Here is a 23,880-nt window from a genome sequence, read left to right as displayed (position 1 = left end):
AAACTAAAGTAAAAATAACTCTGAACTACTGGACTGCTGAACACTCAGATAGATAAGGTACTTCCCTGGAGACAAAGAAAGTTTGTTCTATCTTCTGTAACTAACTACCTACCTCAATATGTAGAAAAGAAAGGACCATTGTGTTTAGACAACATGTTCTTATTCAAAAAGATCAATCTCTCTGTATATTTCAGTTACAACCTGAGTGAATTTGACTGACAATCTAGCAGCTGAAAAAATGCACACAATCGAAACAGAGGTTGCAGCCACACAAAGGTATCACTCCACAGGGACATTTCACTTTTTGTAGTGAGGTTCATTCACCTTCTACCACAGCACCTTCTGGTGTTTCCCTCAGGTAACTGACAATCTTCAGTACGGTGTGTCTTTCATTAAAGTTGTATGTTTCTCGTACTGCATCATGAATGGGCCCGTTTGCCATCAATACAGTAATATGGTTTCATAACTTAAGAATCAGTGGTTAGAAAGGTCTACGAGTTGGCGAGGATACCAGTATTTTCTGTCTTTGGAAGTCTAGCTTTAAGGGAGGATGTGCTCTTTTGCAGAAAGCTCATCTATTTTCACAGTTAAGGTATTTCAGTTGGATATGCTGTGTTGGAAATTAATGTAATGAAGGGGCTCCTTAAAGCCTTCCGCTGCTACAAAGCTAAGTGGTAGCATGTCTTTAGCAGGTAGTTGAAATGGATGCTATCTACTATCATTACACTTTCTTTTAGCATTTACAAAGTAAATAATGCTGCCTTGGCTAGTTGTAAAGAAGAAAGAAGGCCGACACATTGTGCTCCTCGAGTTAGGTATGAGAGTTTTATATGGCACAGCTTGCGCTAAACAGTGCTTTAGTCAAGTTCTTCAAAATGTCTCCATACCTCAAGGTCATTATCTCCACTTATAAACTAGCATGCATCCGACTGGTGTGACTGGTCCAGAAAGTTAGAACATAATACAGTATACCTGTCTCCAAATATCTTACCAACTGGAAAAATAAGTACATACAACCCTGCATTTTCAAGCAGTGCACAACACATTGTATTCAGCTGTGTTCTTGTTTGGCGTGTATTAAAATGGATTTGAATTTCAATGTACAAATATTCTAATTTATCTCCGCTATGACTGTTGAGTACACTTTCAAGTATGCAGTGAAGTACTTGAGTACTCCTCCCTATCCTTATTAGTGACCTTAAGAAAGAATAATAAAAACAAATGAAACTAATGGTGGATATTATGTCAAAGCCAAAGATAACTTCTGCAAATTGAAATAATTTTGGTTTCAAGCCAAATGATAAAGGAGAGCCAAAAAAGCTTAAAATAGGTCATTTGCTTCCAAAGTTCCAGAAAGAGGTTTGTTAAATGGCAGACACACATAAAAAACATGATAATCTGCTCTGCTGAAACCTTCCACTTCTTTACCATTAGTCTATCCACCTTTTTTAATATCTGATTTCACTTTTGTTACTTTATTTTTAAAAAGAATTGCAACTTTCAACCTTTTACTATTTGTTATATGGTATTTACAGTATACGATACAACTGGAAGACAAGTTTGTTTTATGAGGTAGGTATAAGTACCTTGTACATCTACAGTGGATAGTAAGGCAATCAGCACCGTTTAAATAAAAAAAAAAAATGACACTAGAGCATATTCAGGCAACATGTGAAAAAAGGCAGGAAACAACTCTGGATGGGGCACCACACTAATACAGGACTCACACACACACACGCACGCACGCACACACACACACACACAGCCCCACTCTCAAAACTTCAGTGAAACCAGTTTGGAATCATCAATTAACCTAACACAGATCTCTTGGGGATGTGGAAGGAAAATGACAGTACAAGGAGAAAAAAAAAAACAGGTAGATGCAGGGAGAACAGGCAAACGGGTACACAATATGAATCCAGAATGCTGGGTCTATGATGCAACAGTTCTATGGTGTTACAGAAAAAAGTAGTAGGAACAGGTCAAAATGAATTGTACTATGACAAATTACATAACTCCAGAATCTGAAGTTCAAATCCTATACCAAAAACAGTGTGGGTGGATTTACAGCAGGGGTAGGCAACATCAGTCTTTGAGAGCTACGTTAGCTGCAGGCTTTTGTTTGAACCCTGTTTCTTAGGTATTGCTGCTGAAACACTTATTGCTCAAGTGACATTTTGTGGTCTCTCGTTAAAGCTCCCCACCCTTAATTGCTAATTTCAGTTTTAAACAGCTACTTTCAATGTTTTTAATGGCTCCTGATTAGCAATAAGATGCAAGTGACAAAAGAGCCAGCAGTTCTCCATTTAACTTGTTTCCATTTACACCTGTGTGGATCCATCATGCACTAATTGGGATTAATAAAACACTTAATAGAAAAACAATTGTCCATTTTAGGCTTCAATATCCTTAGAAAGGAAAAAATCTATAAGAACCTAACATTGCAGACTAACAAGCCATACATTTAAATAAGGTCTGAAATTGGCAAGGACTGGTTTCTAATTAGGCATTGGGTTGAAACAAAAACCCGCAGCCACTGAGGACCTCCAGGACCGATGCTGCCTAACCCTGATTTACAGCATGGATTTTCTTTGGGTATTTTTGTTTTCTATTCTTCTTTTTGAAAGATGTGCAGGTCAAGTTTTCTTGGCAGCACCCAATGGCTTTTAAAATTAGACTGAATCAGATTCTGGCATAACGTAGCTACTAACTAATCAAACGAGAGTCAAAAAATTAATGGGCACCTCATTTGTAATGTTCTCTAAATTAACCCAGAATCTTCCCCTTTTGTGTGTACATGGAGTGCTCATTTTAAAATATTATTACACTATTTCACACATTTCTCAGCACCTGTGCCTCTGGGGTGCCATTAATACCATACTCTCTACTATCTCCTACCACCACTGCATCACTATGTTTCCTACAAAATGGTCAAATCTGGTGCAATTTTGTGATTAAATATTATACAACAGGCATCGTCCTCAACAGAAATATTATAGCTTTTATGTTGGAACACATCTATCAATCTGAAAAGATAAACAGGCATACGGCCTAGTAAAAACTGTTTTAAGGAACATGTCTAAACTGTTTAGAATGGACCTTATCAAGCCTAATATATTACATTTCAGGGCTCTTGATCACAGCCATACAGATATGTGTGTGGTTTTTGCAAGTTCAAGTTTACTATCACATTAAGGAAGTACAAAAACAAATCTTTCAGGAAAACTAAAAACCAAAAGTTATTTTATCCTTTTATCATTTCAAATTGCTAATTTTTGCAACCAAACTCACAGTTCAACACTTTCCTGTTTTTCCCACCCTATGACTGTCTACTCCTTTCTGGGTACGAACACATGATGTCATTTGGATCCATCATGAGCTTGTGCAATGGGCCAAGTGGCACCAGGAAATTATTGAATGGGTCAAATTTGAGTGAACCATTTTATTTTAACAATAAGACTACAGTTAACCTAATCGACAACATATGTAATGTATTCTACTCATGCAAAAATACAAAGGGGTGACTACAATATTACATAAAAAAGCCAATCTATACAGTTATTATATAAAAGCAGTAATTCTACTATGAATGTTCAAACAATAATAATACATTCTCAAGCCCACTAAATGCAATTCAGGGTGGTGGATGGCTGAAACCTAACATGGCAACAAGAAAGAAAACGGCCACAAACACAGCACTACACCGATACATAGCCCACTCACTCATACACACACCTAATCACACATGCACTGGGGTAAATTTGAAGAAAGAAAAAACAATAAACCCAGACTACAGACATTGTGGAATGTAAACAAGAGTGTCTGGAGGGAGAATGTGCAAAATCCAGATGGACAATGACCAGGCATGTTTGTGTACCAGCTTTAAAATACCAAATATCTCAATTAATGTACATGAAGCTTTTCTAGTTCGCTTACTCTGAAGGTAATCATAGACCAGTGTACTTTTATATAAAAAAAACAAAACAAAAAAACAATCTGCTGTATACTTTATTTATATGCTATCTTGGACAATAAAAACTTGGATAACATTTGAACAATTCAGATAAATGAGAATTTCTTAAGTATAATCTGGTTTTCTCACAGAAGACAAAGATGTGCACTATTTAGATTAACTGAAAAATTCAAATAGCACTGGAATAAGTTAATGTGGGTGTTTGAATTCATGGCTACATCCGCCGGAATGAGTTTCAAACTTTCACCATACACCATAATAAAATAATTCTTTACATTTATGTAGCACTTTACATAGAGTATGGGAAGCCAATTCAACCACCACCAATGTGTAGCATCCACCTGGATGACATGATGGCAGCCATTTTGCACCAGTATGCTTGCCACACATTAGCTATTAGGTTGTGAAGAGTTGAGAGAGACAGCCAATAAGAGACAGGGGTGATTAGGGGGGCCAGAATGACTAGCCCATGGAGGGAAATTTAACTTGGACATCAGCAAACACTCTACTCTTTATGAAAGATGCTCAGGGACCCCTGTTGGCCTAACCACCACCACCTCTTCCAGCAGCAATCCAAGCTTTTCCTAGATCTCCTATCCAAGTACTGCCTGGACCTGAACATGCTCAACTTCTGACGGATTACCAGTTTCCAAGCGGATGTGGTATGGCTACTGGCAAGTAAAAAGAGAAGCCTAGAACTCCTTTTAGGTTCCCCCCAAACACACACACATTTAATTTTCTTGTCTATTTTTACCTGGACTTTTACAAACACCAAGCACTGATACAACTGTTGCTCTGGTGACAATGTTTTATTTTCCTTCCCAGTCTCCTTAGACAGTCTATGTGACACAACATAAAACATTGGTACTTTTCTGGGAACAAAACAGTTAAACAACCTTGCGGTCATAACAGTAACAGATATTTAAGATAGCCTGGCAGAATAGTCTTTTTAATAGACTGTTCCAGATTTAAATCAAACAACGTTGAGCATACACTTCAAATCTCTACATGGTGACAATCCAGTGTTTAAGCAAACCAACATTTTCTCCTTTAAAAATGCCTTAACGAAAACAATATCATGAAAGAACAGCAATATATTTTGTAAATTTAGCAGCATGTCAGAACATATTGAATACTCCACACTCACAAGTGACATTATTGATTCACTTTAGTATTTGATTAAGTAATCAACTGCTAAAGGTGTTTCTTAAACACAATTTGCATTTCACAGTACAACATGAATCTATATTGAAGATTTTGGTTTAGGGCGACAGTTTTACATATTATAAATTGCTTTTCAAACCTTAGTTGAAATGATCACAATTTCACTTTTCGTGTGTCCTCTCTGCTGCCATGCAGACTGGCTTAACATGCACATAGCCAGGGAAAATAGGAGAGGATCCTATTAAACTCAGCCAAGCATTGCAGCTTTGCTTCCTGACTAAGAATGATGTCTCCTATTTTGACTTTCAGATCAATTCTTAATCACAATATAACTGCTTTTACTGAAATCTGAACTGGAGAGACAATGTTTTAATAGTCTTTAATTATCTAAACATAGGTTATTTGTGTCTGTGCTGTCGACTGTGATCAGGAGGCACCTCATGATGAACGTAAGCTCTTGCCACTGCCTACTTAAGGATGCATTTCAGTTATTTTAATGCACACTTCAGTACCCTCTCACTCTACTGGAATGTACTATTTTACAAGTTTATATGCAACAGATATATAGGTCACATGACTCTCTCATGTAATTTTTAATAGTTTATTACAGGCTGTGCTTCAAATACTGCCTGCTTACAACCAAAGCCAACACGTTTGATATAAAATTCTTTTTTTTTCTTTTATTTACTTGAATTGGATCAATTTTATTTTTAATTAATGAAATTAGTCTGCAATTAAAAAAAATAAATTAAAGTATAGTGCAGCAGTTGTGTTTCTTCATGACCTAGACTAAATAAGAACATTATGAAACCCATTAATCCAACTTAGGGCTGATGGAGCCATCTATTTTCACAGAATCAAGGAATCTTATCTATTATTTAAAAATCCCTCATGGCTTAACCTAGTGTAGTGGGAAAACCGTGCTGCCCTTTCAAGGCATTCATAATTCTTACTTTTAACCCATTATGGAATTAGCTCAGAAATAAAAATACACAATTTGTGCGTGCTTACAGAGCACAATGACGTGATCAATCAGCAATTATTTGCCAACATGTTAACTTGAACTGCCACACATTTGAGTGACACAGTCTGAAAGTACAGGGAGATTAATGGCATTTTAAAAAGGAATGGAAGCGTGGCATTCATTCAGTTATGTAATATGCTTGATTAAGGCTGTCCATCCAACCATTGGACCACTTCTAACCAGCTTATCTAGTGCACTAGGCGTGTGGGTGGCACTGAAGATGAAATTAATGTTCAGTGCATCCCCGTGGTCTGTGTAATTAAGCTTTGAACTCTAAACAACCTGCTTAAAAAATATTCTTTCATATACATGTCATTTCTACTTGTTGTTTCTTTTTCATACAGTTTATATTATACATCCACGCATTTCCCATAAAGAAATGTGGCACAATACAGGACGTTGACCCTCGAGTGGCACAGAATTACAAAAAAAAGCAAACCATTAAAAATGCATAAACACAATTTTTTAAATTGAATCACATTCATCAAAAACATACTCCACAAAAATGCATACAATTTTTTACTAACAAGTAGAGAATAAGAATTGCTTTTTCTTTTGCATTAAAAATAAAATGTTAGCAATAAGTGAGAATTATGGAAGTGTGTTTAATTTGGAGATCATGTCATTGGTGCAAAAGTAAACCAGCACTACAGACAACTTGACTGCAGCGTGCCTCCTTCTAAAAATCAATTTGTTTCAAGAATGGATGGTGAAATGTCTTTACCCACACCTACAAGTTTTAAATACTATATTCTTGCTTTTTCTTGTCACTGTTGTGCTGTATTAGCCTGTGAAAAATTACTGCTTCGTTACATTTTGGCAAGGGAGTTCAGTTTCCTCTTGGATAATGATTGGTTTATTTTACCAAAACAGTGTTTATCTCCAAGTTCCAAAAACCAAGTGTTACTGCACTTTGGAACTTTGGATGGGGTACCACCAGTTTAGAGTGATCAGATAATCTACCTGCATGATTTATGGGATGTGAAAGGAAACCAGAATATCTGCAGAAAGCTGCAAAGTCAGTGCAGTTGTGGAAGAAAAAAACAGACATATTTCTAACCAAGTTGCCACCATTGTACGTGTGTTCAGCGAGAAAATGAGATGCACCATATTCTACGTTCACTATAAATTATCATTTATTTAGTTACCTTTTTAAAATGTCCAAATTGACAAACCATGCATATGGCTCAGTTCATAATATGGTGAAGCATGATGGGGAAGTAATAAAAAAATATATCAAATGATGCACCAAGTGATGAACGAAAAGACCTAGCAACACTCACAACACAGCACACTTTTCTGCTAAAACAGAAGCTTGTAAACATAACATCTAGTTTTTGAAACTAAAGTACAATAGAATAGCAAAAACAATGTGAATAGCATAATAAAAGTACTTATGATTCATGAGTAATTGTTAGGACCTGACTGATAAGACAGTTCCTGGATATGACAATAAAGGAAAAATTTGCAGAAGTAAAACATTTATTTATTTATTTATTTGTTACACTTTGAAGTTCACATTTTTCTGGTTAAAAAACCATTTCATAATATTGTACATTTCCATGTTCTCAGTGTACATGATTTTTGTTCACTAGAAAACCAAGATTGTCTTTGTTTGAAAGTTCAGATATTTATCCATTTGTCACTGTTTGCAGAAGCCACTGTTAGAATGAACACTTGTACTGTGAGTGTTTGCCCCCTATTTGAGCACCTGTTAACATATCAGAGCAACATGCAGGTCATTATGAGGTCTTAGTTCTCAAACCTCCAGTCTTTCAGCTTTCCAAAAAGTGGAGCTCTGGCTTTCTACGGCCTACAGACCTGCCTCTGCCAGTTGAACAGACTGCTGAATAGGACAGAATCAACGACAAAAAATGCACATCCACCTGTGCTCGTTGACAATTGTTTTCATATTGAAGCAATGGGCTGGTCTTTCTCCAATACGATAACTGAATACTTCAGTCTATCCATTTTTGAAAGAGCCTTCAAATGCTATTCTGGAGCAAATCACTTTTTATGCAGGCGACAACCTTCTAAAGCTACCTAGCTGCCTGTGATTTTAGCCGAGGTGGTCAAAAAAAATAAATAAATAAATAAATAAATAAAAGAGGTGTTTCATTGCACATGTCAAAGAACTGTTCATACTTCACACATCCATATAAAAACAGAGCTACACTATGTTAACATATAGCTGCAATGAAAAGAAGATACTAGAGCTTTTATAGAATCACTTTCAGAATATTGTGTTGCTTCCTTGTACAGTATAAGCTGTGAGAAAAGCTGTCAAACCAGTTATGTGACTTTTCTAGCTGCCTGTTTAAATGTTAGATTAAAACATTCCTACAAAAATATACACATAGTAAAACAAATACTTAAACACTTCGGCAATATCTGCAAAACACGCATTTGTAATTGATAACTCAAAATATTAATAGTAATCATAGCAGTAAGTCAGTCTAGTCCAGTGACTATGGTATAAGGACGGAAGCACATTCAAAACAAGAGAACAATGGCAGCTTCTTAAGATTTCTAAAAAACAATGGATTAATCTTTAACTGACATACAGTTGGGATAAACGTAAAAAGTAGGAAGAGGTTCAGAAAATGTTGTGACATTTAAATTTAGAATTTTTTTGACTTCTCTTTATTCTTTTATAGGTGTTACTAGGCACTTTACATTTCCTCCACATACTGATACAGACAAATGTGACAACAGTAAATGTCAAACCTCACTAAAAATCTGATTTTAAAAGTATGTTGTTAGAGAGATAGTTTTAAGAGATATTGTACATGAAAATATCCTGAATATTCTTGGTGTTCACCAACTCGTGGTATGAAACATAAAAACATGTTTTTTAGTATTGACTTTAAACAGCATTACTTTTTGAGTTACCAAATAGAAATGTCTCAAATAAGTTAGTATGTATATATGAGATGATAAAACAGGTGGCCCTCGACAACCACATAATATTTATCATGAAATTCCCCCATCAGTCTATACAATGTCCCCTATTTGTTGCTACACTGGAAGAAATCCTCAGCCCCAACCACAAAAGAAATTCAGGTTCTGTAGAATTTTTTATTTAATGCAATTTTTCTTGTCAGAGCTTCTCTGGCAAAGGACTATTAATCTCTGCAAATATAGACAGTTGTAAGATTTGCCAGGATACCAGAGAAATTACAGCAATGATTCTTCATCATGCAACCAATCCGTAGTGTACTATTTAGTGGAAAAGAAAATGTTAAAATAGTAAACTTTAATAAAGAAAATCTTTTATGTGGATAAGGCACACAGATTATTGCAAGATTCAGTACAAATGTGAAGCAAACTCCATTTGGATGCTCATGTATCAAATTAATTTTCAAGTAAGGAAACAATTAGGTTAGGAGATCAACCTAAGGCAGAAAGTGGCCCCTAATTGCGTGTATGAAACAAAGACCAGAAAGGACAGGAGGCGTCAAGGACCAAATCTGGTAATCACCACACTAAGCGGCAAGCAGATGACATTAACATTTTCTACTTTAAGATGCGAGTGAACATCAATTATATGTTAGAAATTCAAACACACAAAATGAGCAAAGCCTGAGGCATGACATAGACCAGAACTGTTTTATTTGGTTAACTCTTTCAGGGCTGATGTCAACTTCTGTCAAAAGGAGGAGTTGACGATGGTAATCAACTGTAAACTGTGACAAAACCAATCGTTATCTTTTAGTTGGACTCTCGTTGCTAGAAGGAAAGTTAGCTTCATTGGTTTAACCGAGATTTCCTGCACTCGTGCGAGTAGCACGGTGCAAACAATGGCGAAAATGGCACTGACAAAAAGGAGAGAGATCAAAGCGAATGCATAAAACAAAATACTGCATGGATGAAGTTTTGCCTATTATCTCTGAACTGGACTTGCCGGACTTCAATTTTGATACAAGTGATCGAAAATGAATGTGAGGTTCCAGCTTCAGCTGACTGATCCCCAGCTAATCATGGTGCTGAACAGGTTCATGTTGTTGACACACCTACAGCAGTGTTCACCAGGAAGACTGCCACTTAACAATGGTAAGAGGTAGAAACCAGATTGCAATGCACTGCGACCGTAATTCCTGCTGTTGCCCCATTCACGCAAAGACAACCTGGCAGCAAGCCTGCCGGACATTCTTGGCAAACTGGCAGCCACAGCATGCAGCAACAGACATTTAATGTTGATTTCTGTGTGAAACCATTGCTTTTCAGAAACTGTGTTTTTTGGAAAAAATATTCAGCCCTCAAAGAGTTAAGGCACTACAAAATGACATGTGGTTCCGAAACACTGGAGTATTTGACAATAAACACTGCTCAAGCTGCAACACATTTTTGACATTCCTGACACCTGAAGATTTCTGAATACCTGAATCGTTTTCAATAAAGTTTTATCTGCATTTCTCAAAATTTTTTTTTTTCCCCCCAAACGCTTGCTTGCAGATGACTTGGGTGGTTTTACATTATTTTAAAGTGTTAAGTAACTGAGTGTCTTAAAACTAGCATTTCAATTTATAAAAGTTTATTAGGATGGCAAATTTTATAGGTTATCACATTTTCACTAAGAAACTGAAACAGCTATTACTGTATATAAAAAGTAAACCCAAAAAGTACCCACTGCTCCTACACCTGCACTATGATTTTGATGATGGTGTGGGAAGACTTAATGAGGTGTGTGTAAACGGACACAGAAGTTATGCAGCAGGTCTGTTTAACTCCACAACCACACCACAAGAAATGGCTCAGTTCCACTAAATTCTTCTGCCATTGCCAGTCCATGGTGTTCAAGGTCAACACTTTCCTGTTCAATTCCTCTCCAATCCTCACCAACGGCAATCTATACACGCTATAGGCATGCCAAATGCAGCCATTCACAAAACTTTTGCTAATTCACTCTCGCACCTTGCTCCTTCACACTCTCCTTCTCTTCTTCTCCACACATAAACTGGTCCAAAAATTCACAACATTTCCTGCAAAGCCTCCCTTCTCCTTGGACTCGCACACAACTTGCATTTCTTTTCCACACGTCACCAAACATGAAAGTTGACTTACAGACCTATCAAACACTTCCCAGAAACCTTCACCCCCTTTAACCACACACTCTGGCATTCAACACCCAAAACTTCTCCTAAAAGCCAGTGTCCAGGTGAACGAGAAGGCCGAATATAAGCAAACCTTCACATGTCCATTGGTGCCCAAATACTTCATTAGTTTTTTTTAAATACTAAAAGTTCATTAGTTTGCCTAGGCCACAATCTGTGATTGTGTCTGTCCTACCTGTTAGCAGACATGATGCTCAATGAAGATCTCAGTAACAATAGGCAAAAAAATACACAAATGATACACAAGTTGTAAGCCAAACACAAAACTTGTAAACACTTGTGAAAAAAATTATACAACGTATAAGTCAAACACTTAAAAACTTGCACACGAAAAAGAAGTGAAGTGACAGAACCTTCTTGAATTGAGGACACAATATTGTTGAGTATAATAAACAATGTTTAACATCATACATAGCATCTCTCAATGAGTGCTTGCTGCTTTAACAATTATAATTATTTATGGCTTGGCTTGGAGGTTTTATCTGCATGAAGGAAGGTCGGTACTGCGCAAAGCAGTATGTCAAACTTCATTTTACTTCTCTCTTAATAAAATTAAAAGATTTGATAACATTGCATCTAAAACTAAACCATGTGTGCTTTTACAGGTTTCTCTGTCTTTATTCCTAGCAGTGAAGTGACAGGGTCGTCTTTTATGACTATAAGCATCCGGGAGCCCAAGAGTGCATTTGTTCAGGTTTTCTTTTATAGAGTAATGTGAACCTACATTTCAATGTGCCTGCATTCTACTTACTTTATATAAAAAGGCATTGATGAGGAGTCTCAGGTAGTGATTTAAGTGTATTACTGTAGTAGACTTTTGTTGTTTCACTGGGTTAGTTTAGCATCTCACGTGTGGGGGAATGGTTACACTTACTTACAGTTGCCCAACTCTTCTGTACAGTATTTACCTTTTTTGTTTGTTTTTTTTTTTACAGAAAACCATTCTTTTGTTCCCTTATTAAAAAAGCAAATCTCATCTGGAGACTAGATTCTTTACACTTGCCACCTTGGAGTGATGAATATTTTTAAGTGTACAACCCTCATTTACAGGTCACTTACTATTTAGTTTTTGCTGAAATGGGAGATGAGCTTATGTGTGTGTGTGTGTGTGTGTATAAACTGAAAACTAATGTAGCCTGCTTTTCATAAACAGATCTTATCTAGATCAATCACATTTACCACTGTTCAAATTCCTTTTTTACTTTATTCTCTTTTTAACACATAAAAACCAGCCAAACACACAAGCTGTACCATTCTTGCTTGTTCTGCTGCTACCTTTGGGGAAATAGCCAGTGAGAAAGCTAGGCACGGAGAACAGAAGGGAAAAAAAAGAGAAAAATGTCCCAAAAAGAAACTGGATTATGGATGCTGGACAACTAAAGTCCCACCTCCCAACATTTAAGCATCTCCACCTACATATAAACATAAAACATTAAATAGCTTATTTACTCAAGTATAAAATGCTAAATCGTGTGGAAAAATTAAACATATAAACTGTATGTTTAACATGTAAAAATTTTAATGTAAGATTTTTTTTTTGGAATTTTTTGGATTTTATCATTCCTCTCAACCAGCATTCACATAAAATTATACTCCAAAACTTAAGTTTAATAAAATATGCAGTGTGGCTTAGTTAAAAAAGAAGCTGCACATCAAAGGACATTTCCTGTTTTCTGCAGACTGAAAACCTCTTAGTCTCTTAATCTGACTGCTCCAAACATTTAAAAAGCCTAAATTTGCATAAGAATCCCTAATTCAGGGTGTTCATAAGAATGGTAATGGTTTACTGTACTTAATGAGGTAGAAGTACATAATAAATGAGAATAGTTGCATTAAACATTTGAAATATTAAAATGTATACTTCAATTTAAATGTTTGAAGTTTAAAAATATTTTTGATTGTGAAAGAAATATCTAATTTTTCACCATCTAACCGAGGTCCATAGAGGGCTAGATTTGTAGTAAAGTATTTAAAGTGGGAAAAAAAATCTAATTTGCAATCAATAACCTTGATAAAGTCTAAAAACAATATCTCACATGCTTATCTTACAAGGTTAGGACCACCAGCAAATATTCATATTCGCCATCAGCAACCTCAAAATTACATATGGCAACATTCCACGTGTCCATATTACTGATCTCAATTTTTTTTTTTTAAATGAATAAGGAGTAACTTTAACCCTTTAATTCTATTGGAGAGTAAACCTCTGCAATCTGTTGATGTGGCACAACTTCAAGTCCTCTGATCATTTTTGCTAAAGACATCTACTACTTTAATTTTTATCATAAGAGGTTAATTTCATGTACAAAATAGGGTCCAGAAATGGCTTAAAATTAGTACTTTTAGTAAATTGTATATTTTATATATATATATATATATATATATATATATATATATATATATATATATATATATATATACATACACACACACACACACACACACACACACACATATATATATATATATATACAGTACATATACATTAAAATGAATGCTGTTTGTGTACACTTGAATCCAAAAAATGAGTGCTTTTGTAGAATTAATTCTGGGAATTATAAATACTAACAAACTAATGAAAAAAATCTAAATTTTACTGCTGGTAACTACTACATAAAAGCAAATGAAGGATCTTAATGCAACATTCTGACCTTGACAGCTTTAGATCGGGAGTAAACTGGGTACACTAAACACATAAAGCACCATGCTGCAATCTGAGAATCTGTGTTAGTTGCCCAGTCTCTTTTATATATTAAAAAAAAAAAAAAAAGAGTTTGTATTTCGAAACATTCTCTGTTTGGTAGTGATCTGCATTAGAAGGATAGAATTTATTTACTTAGAAACTACGCCAAGGCAAAGAGAGCAACTGAAACACACACACTAATGATGGGGGATGGTGAACTTAACAGTGCTGACAGAGATGGTGTCATAGATGGAACATGGTTTCCAGAATGGGGGGCTCTTCTCTGGTTTTAAAGGCCTCTTTTTTCCATTATTAAGTTAACTCTTAAAGCTCAGTAAAAACATAAAACTTAATTCTTATATAGTTTCATATTATATGCTCTCCATCATGTCAAAAGAATGTAAAAAATAAAATTTCTAACAGGTGAAAAGAAACAGTACAGTGCTATAAACCTCCAGGCTTCTGCTTTTCACATCTCTTTCTCCTTTACATGCTCCAGAGTAGCACAAACCATGGGTCTGAGAAATATGCACAAATAATTATAGACTTAACTAAATGTAATTATTTAGTGCAATTTGATTTCACCAATATTTTTCAAATAACATTTCCCCCCATTGGTACCATTTTGTAAAACAATATAAATGGCAAGCAAGCAGTTTTGAAAAATGTGTGACCTTCGCTGTGCCTTTACACTGCCATTTACAGCTGAAAATATTTTTTTTTTCTCCCCCAGCTGTGTAAATACCAAAGACATGTAAAACATAACTAAATTCAAGATCCACACCCATAAGGGAATCTCAGTTCGGAGAATGTGGTCAATGTGAGAATTCTCTGGCTGGATTTTGAAAGTAGAATGTTTCTATTTTATTTTTCCTTTGTTTTTTCACAAATGTGACCCAGGAAATTCTTGCATTATTAAACCCAAGAATTTATTCTATGCACTTATCCACTTACATCCACATGACCTGGCAATTTCCCATGCTGACATTGTTCATACATGAAACTCTCTTTAGAGATAGAGACAGGGCTTCTGGAAGGTGCAAAGGAAACACCACCACTGACCGCAAACTATTTCTGTCTAAATGATGTTTAAATGATGTACTGCAATAATCAAATGCTATTCTAATCCTTTATTTTTTAAATCAATTACTATTTAGCACAATGGACTTGAACCAAGCAGCACAGACGTGTGTTGGTTGCACTGCTGCCTTACAACAAGACCACCACGGTTCATGTCATGGGTCCTCCCTGAATGAAGTTTGCAATATCTCCCTGTGTCCATGTCGGTTTCCTCTGGGTGCTCCAGTTTCCTCCCACAGTCCAAAGGCATAAAGTTTAGGTGGAGCGGTGATGCTAAATTGGCTCTAGTGTGTGTGTGAGTGTGTGTGTTCACCCTAAGATAGACTAGTGCTTTGTGCAGATTGTTCTCGACTTTTACCCGATTTACTGGGAAAGGCTCCAACTCTAGCTTGTAACCCTAGCCTGTCTAAAAAACAAATAGATGGTTTTGTATTCCAAAAATGCATCAGATACATAAATACTACAAAAACAAGAAGGCAAAAAAACACTAAAACCAAATAAAAACTGAAAGGATGCAAAACCATATGACACTGAACTTTTACACTTCCTGAAAGTTGTGGCAAACTCAATTTTACAAAACAGACAACAAAGGTCAAAACATTTTGCTCATACCTCTCTCTTCATTAAAGGCCATGTCATATTACCCAACTTTTCCAGTGATGTTGGGTAACAGACCTAATGTATATAATCTTAGTAAGTCAAGGGGTGGAAGAGACATGCACCTGTGACAACCAGTTTTGTAGGGTGTCCCAACCAGCAACTCAGAAAAACAATCTGAGACTCACCCAAAAAAAAAAAGGCTTGATTTTGTCTTAAGTCACAGGGTTTGGTTCTACGTACATGATGCATAAGAGCCAGCCACTGATCAGCGCTCACCAGTAGTATTAGTATGCATATAATGGAATAAGGAGAGCAGGTGTTTTGGACTAGACACAGGGGGTGCACAAACCAGTTTGTTTCTTCGTGCCAGTCCCAAGCCCGGATAAATGGGGACGGTTAAGTCAGGAAGGGCATCTGGTGTAAAATTTTGCCAAATCAATATGCAGACAACAATACAGATTTCCATACCGGATCGGTTGAGCCCCGGGTTAACAACGACCGCCACCAGTACTATTAGCCAACAGGGTGTTGGCAGAAATTGGGCTACTGTTGGCGGGCGTTGGGGGGCTTTGTGGGGGTGACGTGTCCGGAGGCAGGAGGAAAGGAGTAAGTAAAGAGAGTGGAACTAAGGGTAGGAACTTTGAATGTTGGCAGTATGACTGGTAAGAGGAGAGAGTTAGCAGATATGATGAAGAGAAGGAAGGCTGATATATTGCGAGTGCAAGATACTAAATGGAAGGGGAGTAAGGCCAGGTGGATTGGAGGTGGATTGAAATTGTTCTATCATGGTGTGAATGGGAGGAAAAACGGGGTAGGAGTTATTCTGAAGGAACAGTATGTCAAGAGTGTTTTGGAGGTGAAAAGAGTGTCAGACAGAGTAATGATTATGAAGCTGGAAATTGGAGGTGTGATGATGAATGTTGTTAGTGCATATGCACCGCAAGTTGAGTGTGCAATGGATGAGAAAGAAGATTTTTGGAGTGAGTTGGATGAAGTGATGAACAGTGTACCCAAAGGACAGAAAGTGGTGATTGGAGCGGAGAGGAGGTAATGGATAGGTATGGTGTCAAGGAGAGGAATGAAAAATGTCAGAGGATAGTGGATTTTGCCAAAAGGATGGACATGGCCGTGGTGAATACGTATTATAAGAAGAGGGAGGCACATAGGGTTACGTACAAGAGTGGAGGATGATGCCCACAGGTAGATTACATTCTATGCAGAAGAGCTGATCTGAAGGAGATTGAAGACTGTGAAGTGGTGGCAGGGGAAATGTGAAGTTAAGCAGCATAGGATGGTGGTCTGTAGGATAACGTTAGAGATCAAGAAGAGGAAGAGACTGGGGGCAGAGGGCTAAGGATCAAATGGTGGAAGTTGAAAAAGGAAGATTGCAAGGTTGAGTTTAAGGAGGAGGGGAGACAGGCACTGGGTGGCAGTGAAGAGTTACCAGACAGATGAGAAACTACAGCAGATGTAGTAAGGGTGACAGCAAGAAGGGTGCTTGGCGTGACATCTGGAAAGAGGAAGGAGGAAAAGGAAACCTGGTGGTGAAATGGGGAAGTACAGGAGAGTATACAGAGGAAGAGGATGACAAAGAAAAAGTGGGATAGTCAGTGAGATGCAGAAAGTAAAGAAGAGTACACGGAGATAAGGCACAAGGCGTATGATGAGTTGTATAAGAGGTTGGACACTAAGGAGGGAGAAAAGGACCAGTGGGCTTATCAGAGGTACCGAGCTGGGAAAGATGTGCAGCAGGTTAGGGTGATAAAAGATAAAGATGGAAACGCACTCACAAGCGAGGAGAGTGTGTTGAGCAGATGGAAAGAGTACTTTGAGGGGCTGATGAATGAAGAGAACAAGAGAGAGAAGAGGCTGGATGAAGTGGAGATAATGAATCAGGAAGTGCAACAGATTAACAAGGAGGAAGTAAGGACAGCCATGAAGAGGATAAAGAATGGAAAGGCCGTTGGCCCAGAAGACATACCTTTGGAAGCATGGAGGTGTTTAGGAGAGATGGCAGTGGAGTTTTTAACCAGATTGTTTAATGGAATCTTGGAAAGTGAGAGGATGCCTGAGGAGTGGAGAAGAAGTGTACTGGTGCCGATATTTAAGAATAAGGGGGATGTGCAGGACTGCAGCAACTACAGGGGAATACAACTGATGAGCCACAGCATGAGGTTATGGGAAAGAGTAGTGGAAGTTCGTTAGGAAGTGAGGTGATGATGAGTGAGCAGCAGTATGGTTTCATGCCAAGAAAGAGCACCATAGATGCAGTGTTTGCTCTGAGGATGTTGATGGAGAAGTATAGAGAAGGCCAGAAGGAGCTGCATTACATCTTTGTGGACCTGGAGAAAGCATATGACAGAGTGCCTCGAGAGGAGCTGTGGTATTGTATTAGGAAGTCAGGAGTGGCAGAGAAGCATGTAAGAGTTGTACAGAATATGTACGAGGGAAGTGTGACAGTGGTGAGGTCTGCGGTAGGAGTGATGGATGCATTCAAGGTGGAGGTGGGATTACATCAGGGATCGGCTCTGAGCCCTTTCTTATTTGCAATGATGATGGGCAGATTGACAGACGAGATTAGACAGGAGTCCCTGTGAACTGTGATGTTTGCCGATGACACTGTGATATGTAGCAATAGTGGGGAGCAGGTTGAGAGGACCCTGGAGAGGTGGAGATATGCCCTAGAGAAGACAGGAATGAAGATCAGTAGGACCACCAAGACAAACGTGTGTAAATGAGAGGAAGGTCAGTGGAATGGTGAGGATGCAGCGAGTAGAGTTGGCGAAGGTAGATAAGTTTAAGTACTTGGGATCAACAATACAGAGTAATGGGGATTGTGGAAGAGAGGTGAAAAAGAGTGCAGGCAGGGTGGAATGGGTGGAGAAGAGTGTCAGGAGTGATTTGTGACAGACGGTATCAGCAAGAGTGAAAGGGAAGGTGTACAGGATGGTAGTGAGACCACCTATGTTATATGGGTTGGAGACGGTGGCACTGACCAGAAAGCAGGAGACAGAGCTGGAGGTGGCAGAGTTAAAGATGTTGAGATTTACATTGGATGTGACGAGGATGGACAGGATTAGAAATGAGTACAGTAGAGGGTCAGCTCAAGTTAGACAGTTTGGAGACAAAGTCAGAGAGGCAAGATTGTGTTGGTTTGGACACGTGCAGAGGAGAGATGCTGGGTATATTGGGAGAAGGATGCTAAGGATAGAGCTTCCAGGGAAGAGGAAAAGAGGAAGGCCTAAGAGAAGGTTTATGGATGTGGTGAGAGAGGACATGCTGGTGATGGGTGTAACAGAACAAGATGATGAGGACAGGAGGATATGGAAAAAGATGATCCACTGTGGCAACCCCTAACAGGAGCAGCCGAAAGAAGAAGAGGAAATAGAAAAGAAGCTTGTCTGTCTGATGCTCTGTGTTTTAAGTACCACAATAAAACATACAAAAAAGGGATGGAGAGGGTGAGATTGCAGCTGAACTGGCTGTACCTATAAACCACTGGTTCTATCAGGCAGCATGCAATGGGCTGTCAGAAAACAGGGGAGCGTGTGATACTTTGGGAATGTGCAGGACAGTCATTACACAGTCGTGTTATCTGGCATTCCTAGCAATTCCTGGTAGGCAAGGAGATCAGCAAATTCTGTTGAGAAATTTGATATCCATATGGACTAGAAGTCATGTATTTTGTCACTGATTAATGGGAGACGCAGACTAAAAATAAACCTGTGCATGGTTGTACGTAAAGGTAGTCCGGCTCATCCATGGCTTGGATAAAGAAGAGTTTACAGACAGCAAAATCAGTCCAATTTCCAGATTCCAAATAACCAAACTTGCACAATATAAATTTCAATATCTTACAATTGTTGTACTTGTAATGAGGACTTTGGCATAGTCTGCTTGTTTCAATCAGAAGGTTCTGGTTTTGTTCAAACATATGCCAATCCAGCACATACCTTCAACTGCTGAAACTACCAGGCTGACTTTCCCAAGATCCCCGACAGAGCTTTGCTCAATATGCCCTAGAATTAGCAATTTACTCGAAAATCCCTACAACAGACTACATGAATGAAAGGGGCTCATATGTTCTTTGTAACACAACTGATTAGCATTATTAAATTGTTCTTACGCAGAAAAATTATGTACGTACAATTTAAAAAAAATTGAAAAGGTGTCATTTTGCTTGACTTCTCGCTACAAAAGATTAAAAAAATCCACTCACCAGAATTCCTAGTTCTCTAACAATTATACCAGGTTATTCAAAATGAAAGAGCAGATTTCACTTTGCACTTGAACAATGGACTCACACTTTGCAAACTCCAGCACACAAAATGATTTCTCTCACCATTGTACCATAAACGAGAAACAGCGTTCAGTGGCATTCACTGGTACTTTAAGGAGGACTTTTAAACTTTCCTCTATCCAGTGATGTGCAGAATGTGTTTCTGTCTTGTACAGTTTGCCTGAAATAAATTTTTGTAATCTGCTCTTTCATTTTGAATAGGCCAGTATTACTGGGGGAATGGGTTGGATAAGGAAGTTTAAAAATATCAAAAGTATTTAATCTTCAAAGATATTACTTTCTTTTTAAAGTTATAATTAAAAATAGTTATAAACAACGTACTGAAAAATAAGTCTCATACATTTTATAAAAAAAATACTACAGAAAAAACTCATGGAGATGTAATGAGCATACTGGTCAATGTTTTATCTTTGCTTTTGGGCACTGACATATTTAAATATTTGAAATAATTTTGAATTATGGCACATATAAAAAAGTAAATAACCATTAGTTAAGGTTTTTCTTTTTTTTAACTTACAGTATGTGGACATATCACCAGTACATTTATCAGTACCACAAACACCTAAAAAAAGAATCAAGTGTAAATGATCAGATCATCATTAGCAAAGCTCTTGTCTAAACCTGCCCTATTTAAACCTCACACATTTAGTTTGGTTTGCTCGTTATCATTGAAGTGTGTCTTACCATCAGGCCAAGATCAAAAGAGCTCCCTGAGGCCTTCATAAAGAAAGCTATAGATGCCTGGAAGTCTGGGAAGGAATTTAAAAAGATCTCCAAACAACTGGAAATCAGCCATGCACTGGTCTAGATCATCACCTGCAAGTGGAGATGATTTCGAGCAGCTGACAACTTGTCCACACCAGGCAACCCCCACAAGTACAGACCAAGAACAGAGCATAATATTCTGAAAGATGTCTTTAAGAACTCCAGAATGTCATTACAGAACCCAAAGGCAGTGCATGCCCTGCTGATGTCAAACTGCACGAGTCCACCATTAGGAAGAGGCTGCACAAATTAGATTTACAGTAAATGGTAGATGTGAAATAAAGAAAATCAGGACCTTACAAACATTTGTTTGAGAACACCTAGGCAAAGACCTGGCCTTCTGGATTCAAAGATGAATCAAAGATGGAGCACCACAAACTGAAGACAGCATTTCAGGAGAAGAATGTCAGTCTAATTGTGACATGTGTGGTAGAAATGTTAAAACCTGGGACTACTTAGGTACCTCAGGGCCTGGGCAGCTTCCAGTCAGAGTCAACTATGAATTTGGCACCAAATTAAAGTGTGCTTCAGGAAATGTGAGGACATCTATACAAAGGTTGACACTGAACTGGAAATGGACCTTCTAAAACAATAATGATCCAATGCAAATCCACCAAGGAATGGTTTAAAAGGAACAAGTGGAGGGATATGGACTGGTCCAGTCAAAACCCTGGTTTGAATCCCACTGAAATGTTGTGTGGGGATTGGAAACCAGGCAGCACATGCAAGAAAACCCACCAACACCTTGCAAATGAAGCAATTTTTCCTTGAGGAGTTGTTGAATATTTCTCAGAGTCAATGGCAAAGGCATGCGGGTAGGGCCACAAAACACCTACAAAAAGTCATTTCTTTGAAGGTGGCCATCCCAGCTTCTGATGCCAAGAATGGACTTACATTTTACCCAGTAGGCCATTACATCTATTGATATTTTTGTTGAAGAAATTATTAAAAAGGCAACTATCCTTGTGCGTTTGCTCAAGTATACCACCTTTACCCTGTAGGCACAGTTTGTATGAAGATCTGCTTGCCTGTTCAAATTTGTACAAAAAAAAAAATTAACAACTGGGATGTAAATACTTTTTTAAAGGACTGTAACTATGACCTGGAAAGCTGAACAGCTCATCAAGTTAGCGAGCGATGCTGCTGAATGGCAGTCAAAAGACCAGAACATTAAAGCCAAGACAGATGCTACTGCTCTGAGGTTCTCTTGGGTCTTACAGCAAGTGAGACAGACTACAGTGCCTTAAAAGGAATGTTTTAAAGTTGTCCAATAATTTAAATCACTTTTAATAGAAAGGATTTATATATAAAAAAAAAAAAAAAACTGAGGACCAACATAGTCGCTCTTCCACATGAGCTAGTAACACTGAATGGGTAAAGTTGGGTTTATGAAAGCAACTGGAGTTCCTAAATGACAAAACCATTTGTGCACATCACAATATATGTTGATGCTAATATTGTCCCTGGGCAGGTGTTGTGGGCATGTCAAACCAGAAGAGACTTTGGGGCAGACCCAGAACAATGGGCCTGGGAAAACTTGTAGGAGACGAGGGTGATCCTGCAGATTTACCATCCTCTTCGATCTTGCAGCAAAATTAACAACTATATGCATATACAATACCTTTAAAGGAATGTTTGAAAGTCCTCGAATATTTTACAGCACTTTTAAGTGACTGAAAAGGTTGAGGACCGCCATCCACAACGATCCCCCGGTGATCTAGCGACACTGAATAGGCAAAGTTGGACAAAGGCTTTGAATCGGAGACGGATTAGATTTATGAAAACATGTAGGGGGTCCAAAAATTGACAAAAGCACTCGTGCACATTACAACGTACGTTAGTGCCATACAATGGTTATTAATATTGACCATAACGCAGCCATCATTTAGATATATTTTGCAAAATTTAAAACGGCGCACAACTCTTTTATGCGTTTATTTGCTTTGTCGTGTAAAGGCTTGCAAATTACAATAAATACAACCATAAAGGTACTGCCACAGCAAAATGAAAAAAAGCAGTATTGTTTCCGTAACGCCGAGATGGCTCTTCCTTTCCTGCAGATAAGTCATGGCCCAGCTAGGATCATGAAGCCTGGGGCTCGATTTACATGTGCACACCGGGAATCTTTTGCTTCCCCTCAAAGTGGATCATTCAAATCAACCAGCTACCCATCAAAATATAAAGTTTCTCCAGGTTGTTGACATCTTCAACCAATGCGTTTTCAACGGAAAGGCGGTCCCCGAAAATACGCGAAATCATGCGGTCGGGATAGCAAGGTAAGCAAGCCACTTGGAAAGGCCTCGTCGGTATGGACTTTAACTCTTTTTATACCTTACAGACCCAAAAACAACATCAAAATGAGGAGGAAATAGAAGTTGGGTGAAAACAAGAAGCGAGGATCTGCAACTGCACACGCACTCCTTGTGTCTACCTGCAATGGCCTCTTCCCACCCTACCCACGCATCCACACCTTCCTTCATTTGGTTTCTTTTTGTTTTTTGTTGTTTTCTCGTCCCCTTTAAAATGTGCACCTACCTCACACAAAGTGTCCTCCGTCCAGCCGTGTCGATTCCAAACCCCAAGTCGCGCCAAATATGTAAACGTCACGATTATGATTTCTCCCCGACCTCTCCCGTCTAACTCCAAGACCACCGTTCTTGATCACAGCCCGCAGCTCAACGCCGAGGAGGAGCCGCCGCCGTCTCCGACACAGCAGCTAAAGCCCCCGGCTCTCGTCTTCATCCTTCACGCCGCTCCGACTTCCCGAAACAATAAAACAACTTTCTCAAGCTTTCCCCGCTGCGATGGAAGGTCCTATTATGGGGTGTTTAAACTTTTTTTTTCACCTCTTCTTGTCTCCCTCACCCCCCCGTTACGGTTACTCGCTCGAGCCTTTGTTGCCTGTTGCATCATGGGAGTGACGGGTCGTGGGGCGGAACTCGTGTTTACTTTCCAACGTTCAAGCCGGGGACCAGACGGCGGCGCGCACTTCCGTGAGCGAGACGGGGTGGGGCAAGCGTCGAGTGGCAGCAGCCATAGACATACTGTACAGTATATAGATAGACTCCACATTCACTGTGTTGCCCAGTCGACACGATACGTCAGCGCATCCGCCATATTGCGAGTGGCAAAAGTGCTATTTAAACTAATACAGTTAGATGTGGAAACCGGGTTTTC

The 23,880-nt window shown here is 38.4% G+C and overlaps 1 protein-coding gene across 1 annotated transcript in view; it reads right to left on the bottom strand.

Moving 5' to 3' along the window:
• Positions 1-23,626, bottom strand: part of LOC120530148 (suppressor of cytokine signaling 6) — a 51,580-nt gene extending 27,954 nt beyond the window's left edge. The window contains exon 1 of the mRNA XM_039754352.1: positions 23,239-23,626. The gene's annotated coding sequence lies outside the window, so the exon portion shown is untranslated. The remainder of the gene's footprint in view (positions 1-23,238) is intronic.
• Positions 23,627-23,880: the final 254 nt, after the last annotated feature.

This window comes from Polypterus senegalus, chromosome 5, assembly GCF_016835505.1.
Source record: "Polypterus senegalus isolate Bchr_013 chromosome 5, ASM1683550v1, whole genome shotgun sequence".
NCBI lineage: Eukaryota > Metazoa > Chordata > Cladistia > Polypteriformes > Polypteridae > Polypterus > Polypterus senegalus.
The sequence above is the reverse complement of the archived record's forward strand: the minus strand, read 5'-3'. Positions and strand labels throughout refer to the sequence as shown.